The sequence below is a fragment of the Ovis aries genome, chromosome 16, assembly GCF_016772045.2.
Source record: "Ovis aries strain OAR_USU_Benz2616 breed Rambouillet chromosome 16, ARS-UI_Ramb_v3.0, whole genome shotgun sequence".
NCBI lineage: Eukaryota > Metazoa > Chordata > Mammalia > Artiodactyla > Bovidae > Ovis > Ovis aries.
In genome coordinates this window covers 70,844,605-70,850,473 of record NC_056069.1, presented here as the reverse complement: position 1 = coordinate 70,850,473, position 5,869 = coordinate 70,844,605, and the positions used below count along the sequence as shown (strand labels likewise).

The 5,869-nt window shown below is 54.4% G+C and overlaps 1 long non-coding RNA gene across 1 annotated transcript; it reads left to right on the top strand.

The window, feature by feature from the left end:
• Positions 1 to 1,947: 1,947 nt before the first annotated feature.
• LOC132657976 (uncharacterized) lies at positions 1,948 to 5,526 on the top strand. Its single transcript, XR_009596814.1, has 2 exons — positions 1,948 to 2,180; positions 3,428 to 5,526. It is a non-coding gene; the product is annotated as an uncharacterized LOC132657976 (long non-coding RNA).
• The last annotated feature ends 343 nt before the right edge of the window (positions 5,527 to 5,869 follow it).

Sequence of the window (5,869 nt, the reverse complement as noted above, 5' to 3'; positions counted from 1 at the left end):
CCTCCCCAGTACCCCGGACCGCTCTCCTGCAGTCTCTGCACAGAATACTTGCTCAGGGAGGAGGCGGCCGGGTACCTAGTGGCCTGTGCACAGGTCAGCAGATGCGGAGTGGGTGCAGGGAGGGCCACTGCACCGTGGCCTCCGCCTGCTGCCCGGGTGTCGCCCTCCTCTCCTCTCCCTCCCAGAGGGGTTCGGGGGTCGGTGGCTTGTGGGAGGCTGCACCCCAGGCCCCCAGGGTGCTCTCCGCTCAGCAAGTATGCAGTGGAGGGGCGCCTGCACCCCTCGCGTGTCCCCGTCCTGGGGTGACTCGGGAGTTGTGCTGCCGTCCGAAGGTGATCCCCCATCCCCACCGCATCCGGGGAGCCCTGCAGATCCCCCGTCAGACCCCAGTGTAGCCGGTGGCTCCCCGGAGGTGACCAGTGTAGCCGCTGGCTTTCAATTACTATGGCAGTAAATCATCCAGGAGCGTCCTCCAGGACTTAGCTGGTTTTTATATGAAAAAAATCCATTTCAGAGTATTTTTTGAAATCCAATTAATTGAAGGCCCCAGATAAAAGGAACACATTCTTAATGGCTGTAAAATAACCCGAGGGAGGCGAGGAGCCGGGGCCGACTTCAAAGGGCCGCAGAAATACTTACTGTTTTACTTTAAAAGTATCCAGATCAACGACTCAGTTAAAATTACTTATACCTTTAGCAACCCTTTCATTTTCTGTTTGAAAGTGAGCATGAGGCGCTCTTCCTGCCCGGGACCCAGACGCTCCAGAGAGGATGTGGCCAGAACACTGGGTCACACGTGGGCCACCCTCCGCTCAGGCCCGACTCTGTGTGGGCTCAGGGCTGCCCCGGGGAGGGACGCGGGGTCTGGGACCCCGTGAGCAAGCCTCTCTCACGGCTCCAGAGGTGGTGGTCTGGGGCCTAGCCGGGCGTGCGTCCTGCCGCGGGCGGGCCCTGCTCCGGGAGCCTGCGGCCGCGGCCCCGGAGCGGTCTCCCCACGTGTGTCTCGGGCTCTGTGTCCACGTGCCCCTGCACCAGAACGGAGCCACTCTGGGCCAGGGCCCGCCCTGCCAGCCTCGTCTTTACTTCCGTCCGCGGTCACCCTGTTTCCAGCTGAGAGGGGCGCCTCGTGGGTTTGGGGGACGCGGGGGTGCCCCGACGGGCCCTTCCTGGCCTCAGTGTATCCCTCGAGTGGGACCCTCCTTCCCTGTGGCCGGTCACTGCCCCTACGTCACCGCGTGGCTTCAGGCTCTGCTGGCTTGGTCGGTGCTGGTCCCCGGGGGCCAACACGTCTCCGGGGCCCGGGGACTGGCCTCACTCTGTGCCCCTTCCGTCCCTCTCCCCCAGCCTGGCAGCACTTTGGATCCAGGGGCTCCGTTGGGGGCTTCGGGACGTCTGTGGGTTCCACTGGCCCTCCCAGATGGTCCCAGCACAGACTCCTGACGACACAGCTGAGAGGTGGCGGGCTCTCTCACCTCGCCCGCTCTGAGGCTGCGGCGACGCTGGTCCGGGCAGGAGTGGACCACAGGCACAACTTTGTTGCATGTCTCTGGCCCTCTGACTGCTCCGTCTTGGCCGTCTTGTGGGCACCGTGCTCTGCGGAGGGGAGTGGTAGTGGGCAGCGCTGCCTGCCGAGTTGGTGGCTGCCCACAGGGTGGGATGGCGCGTCCCAGCCGCCCTGGGTCAGGAGTGACCCTGTGACTGCCTCTGGCCACGAGATGTAAGGACAGGGGACCTGTGTCACAGCAGTGCAGAAGCTGGGAGCCACGCACGCCCGGTGACGGCCGCCGCTCGGAGGCGAGGCTCCTGCACACGCGCCCTGCTGGACGGGCTGCGGGAGCCCCAGTCCACTGCCGTCTCCAGCCGCTGGCTTGCTGGGGCTGTTTGCAGCACAGCCGGTCCTGTCTATGGACACACTCACTGTTTTGCAAGTCAGATTAATAATGTTATCGTATAATTGTATATTATGTGATTGTACTACAATTGTAAGATGTAATTATGAAATTGTAATTGCATATTATTATGTACTTACATATTATAATTTTTACTTCAGAGAAAGCAGAAGCATCACCTTAAAGGGGAGATGCCTTTAAGTGAAAGTGAAGTCGCCCAGTCGTGCCCGACTCTTTGTGACCCCCATGGATTGTAGCCCACCAGGCTCCTCCCTCCATGGGGTTTTCCCGGTAAGAATACTGGAGTGGGTTGCCATTTCCTTCTCCAGGAGATCTTCCCAATCAGGGATTGAACCCGGGTCTCCCGCACTGTGGGCAGATGCTTTACCCTCTGAGCCACCAATACGTACGATGCCTTTAAAAGACAAAATTAAAATCACTGACCCCGTCCTCACTTTCATAGTCAGGAAAAATCAGGTGTTTTCATAAAAGTTTCTTAACTTAGAAAGGCTTTTGCTGGGGAACATTCCCAGCCCTTCTGTCCTCCCACTGGGAGGTGGGCTGTCTGGCCTGGATTCCACGGCCGGGGGCCTCTGCCTCGGGCTGCCAAGCATCCAGACCAACGGGAGCTCCCGGGATGGAGGTCTGGGGTAGAACCGGGGGAGAACCTGTCTCAGCGCGGACCACTCGTTACTAGGACGCCAGGACCGGGGACAGAGGACTGTTCTGGCAGCCCCAAGTTGCTTATAGAAGAACAGTGAGGAAACAGCATTTTAAACCAGCTGCTCAAATACACAAAGAGCAGAAATTCAAGGTTGATCCCCCGGAAGCCAAAGTATTTTTTCTCGTAGTGTAAGGGATATAAGAATATTCTTTATCTCGTCGCTCAGTTGCTCATCTGAACAACAGATGACCGCGCTGTGTGACCTCATGGATTGTATATAGCACGCCAGGCTCCTCCGACCTCTGCTATCTCCCAGAGTTTGCTAATGTTCGTGGCTATTGAGTCGGTGATGCCATCCAACCGTCTCATCCTCTGTCACGCCTTTTCCTCCTGCCTTCAGTCTTTCCCAGCATCAGGGTCTTTTTCCAATGAGCCTGCTCTTCGCGTCAGGTGGCCAAAGTATTGGAGCTTCAGCTTCAGCATCAGTCCTTCTAATGAATATTCAGGACTGATTTCCTTTAGGATGGACTGGTTGGATCTCCTTGCAGTCCAAGGGGCTCTCAAGAGTCTTCTCTTGAAGACCAACATCACAGTTCAAAAGCCTCAGTTCTTCAGTGCTCAGCCTTCTTTATGGTCCAACTCTCATAAGCATACATGACTACTGGAAAAACCATAGCTTTAGTTATCTTAAAAACGTATTAGTAAATAGAACTATTAGATAATGTTTGTTTCATATATTTAATCTATTTTACAATGTTCAATAAGCACTTGCTTAGCGTTGGTGATATCCGATATTGCCTCTTGTCTTCCGTCTGACAGGAGTATTCTGTTCCCCCTCGGTCACATCTCTCCTTGCCCTTTATTCATTTTCCAGGTTTTCACGTGTTACGGTCCTGTTTCCCGTCAGCCTTCTTCACGTTTACGAGCCCGGTGTTCACGTCTGGGCCTTTGGCCCGTCTGGAGAGTGTGTGTGTCGTGGTGCGGGGAGAGGCGGGTCGCTGCCGACTCTTCTCTGATGGGAGCCGCGTCCCTGTCGTCCCTCCCGGCTTGCCCTGGCCAGGGAGGCTGGCTACGTCCTCTCCAGACATCCTGCCCTTCAGTCCCGCTTTGCAGGCAGTGCAGCAGCCACAGGCGGGGCCCCACTTCCGTCGCGCGTGAAATGGGCTCTGTGGACACAGGCCTCGGCTTCTGAGGCTTCTCTGGAGCCTGCGTGGCCGGAGGCCTGGGGCGAAGGGCTGTTCCCAGCCTCAGGCCGGCCCTCTGCGCAGAGTGACTCAGGCTGGCGCAGCGTCCATGGCCGGGCACTCCCCTTCCTGGCTGATGGGCACAGCTCAGCCGTCCTGTTTCTCGCTGCCCAGATCCTGTCTGCAGGACGATCCATCACTAGGAGAGCATCAGAGATGCAGTCACCAGAGGCATTGCATTCCAGGCTGCCTAACGTCTTGTGACAAGCTGCAGGGGCTCTGAATGGGGACGTTCTGCCCGGGGTCCTGGCCCCAGGACCGTGGGTGCCTGTCCCACCCGTGGGTGCCTCGTTGGGGGGGGGCCGAGTAAGGGAGGACGTCTGAGCCGTGTCCACATCCCTGGAGGGCCTCGGGGGACCTTTCGACAGCTCTTGGAGTCCCAGACCCCGACCCTCCTCCAACCTCCTGGCGATAATCCTGGCTCTTGGTGCCCGGACAGGAGCCGGTGGACTGGTTCCAAACTGCGACAGGAGTGTGTCAGGGCGGTATGTTGTCTCCCTGCTTGTTTCACGTACATGCAGAGGACATCATGGGAAACGCTGGGCTGGCTGGAGTAAGCACAAGCTGGAATCAAGATTGCCGGGAGAAATATCAATATCCTCAGATATGCAGAGGACACCACCCTTATGGCAGAAAGTGAAGAGGAGCTAAAAGCCTCTTGATGAAAGTGAAGGAGAGTGTACACCCGCGGCGGATTCACGTTGATGTATCGCAAAACCAACACAGAATTGTAAAATAAAGTAAAATTAAAAAAAAAGAAAAATAAGATGAAGAAAAGGAAAAAAACCTCAACATTCAAAAAATGAAGATCATGGCATCCGGTCACATCGCTTCATGGCAAATAGGTGGGGAGGCAAAGGAAACAGGGACGGACTTTATTTTGGGGGCTCCAAAGTCCCTGCAGATGGTGTCTGCCGCCATGAAATTAACAGACACTTCTCCTTGGAAGAAAAGCTATGACCAACCTGGACAGTATATTAAAAAAGAGACATACTTTGCAGGTAAAAGTTCATACAGTCAAAGCTATGGTTTTTCCAGTGGTCATGTATGGATGTGAGAGTTGGACTATAGAGAAAGCTGAGCACCAAAGAATTGATAGTTTTGAACTGTGGTGCTGGAGAAGACTCTTGAGAGTCCCTTGGACTGCAAGGAGATCTAACCAGTCACTCGTAAAGGAAATCAGTCCTTATATTCAGGAAAATCACTCCTGAATATTCACTGGAGGGACTGATGCTAAAGTTGAAACTCCAATACTTTGGCCACCTGATGCGAAGAGCTGACTCATTGGAAAAGACCTTGACGATGGGCAAGATTGAAGGCAGGAGGAGAAGGGGACGACAGAGGATGAGATGGCTGGATGGCATGACTGACTCTGTGGATGCACAGCCATGAAGATCTGTCTCGGCCAAGCACTCATGTGAATAAAAAGAATGGATGCTGTTGAAACAGGCGCCAGGCCTCTCTGACCATCAGTGTGGGTCACCAACTGGCAGGGGAGACTTGTCCTTTTTGGTTCCCTGGTCTTCACGGTCATGGGGAAAGGCCACTGGTTTTCTTTTTCTTTTCTTCCCCTAGTTTTACTTATTTGAAGTCCAGTTGATTTACAAAGTTGTGTTACTTTCTGCTGTACAGCAAAGCGACTCAGTCCTACATATATATACGTTTTTTTCTGTGTTCTTTGCATGATGGTTTATCATGGGATATTGAATATAGTTCCCTGCGCCCTGCAGTAGGATTTTGTGGTGTATCCATGGTTTTGGGGATTTCCTTTAGTTCTTAAAGGTTTTTTTTTTTTTTTTTTTCTGGACTGGATGTTGGGCCTAGTGGTCTGAAAGATTCTGAGCTTTGAGAAATCCTCTATCCATCCATCTGTTAGTTGTTACATTTTAGCCGACTCTGTGCTTGCCTGGAAAATCCCATGGACAGAGGAGTCTGGTGGGCTGCAGTCCATGGGGTCGCTAAGAGTTGGACACGACTGAGCGACGTCACTTTCACTTTTCACTTTCATGCATTGGAGAAGGAAATGGCAGCCCACTCCAGTGCTCTTGCCTGGAGAATCCCAGGGACGGGGG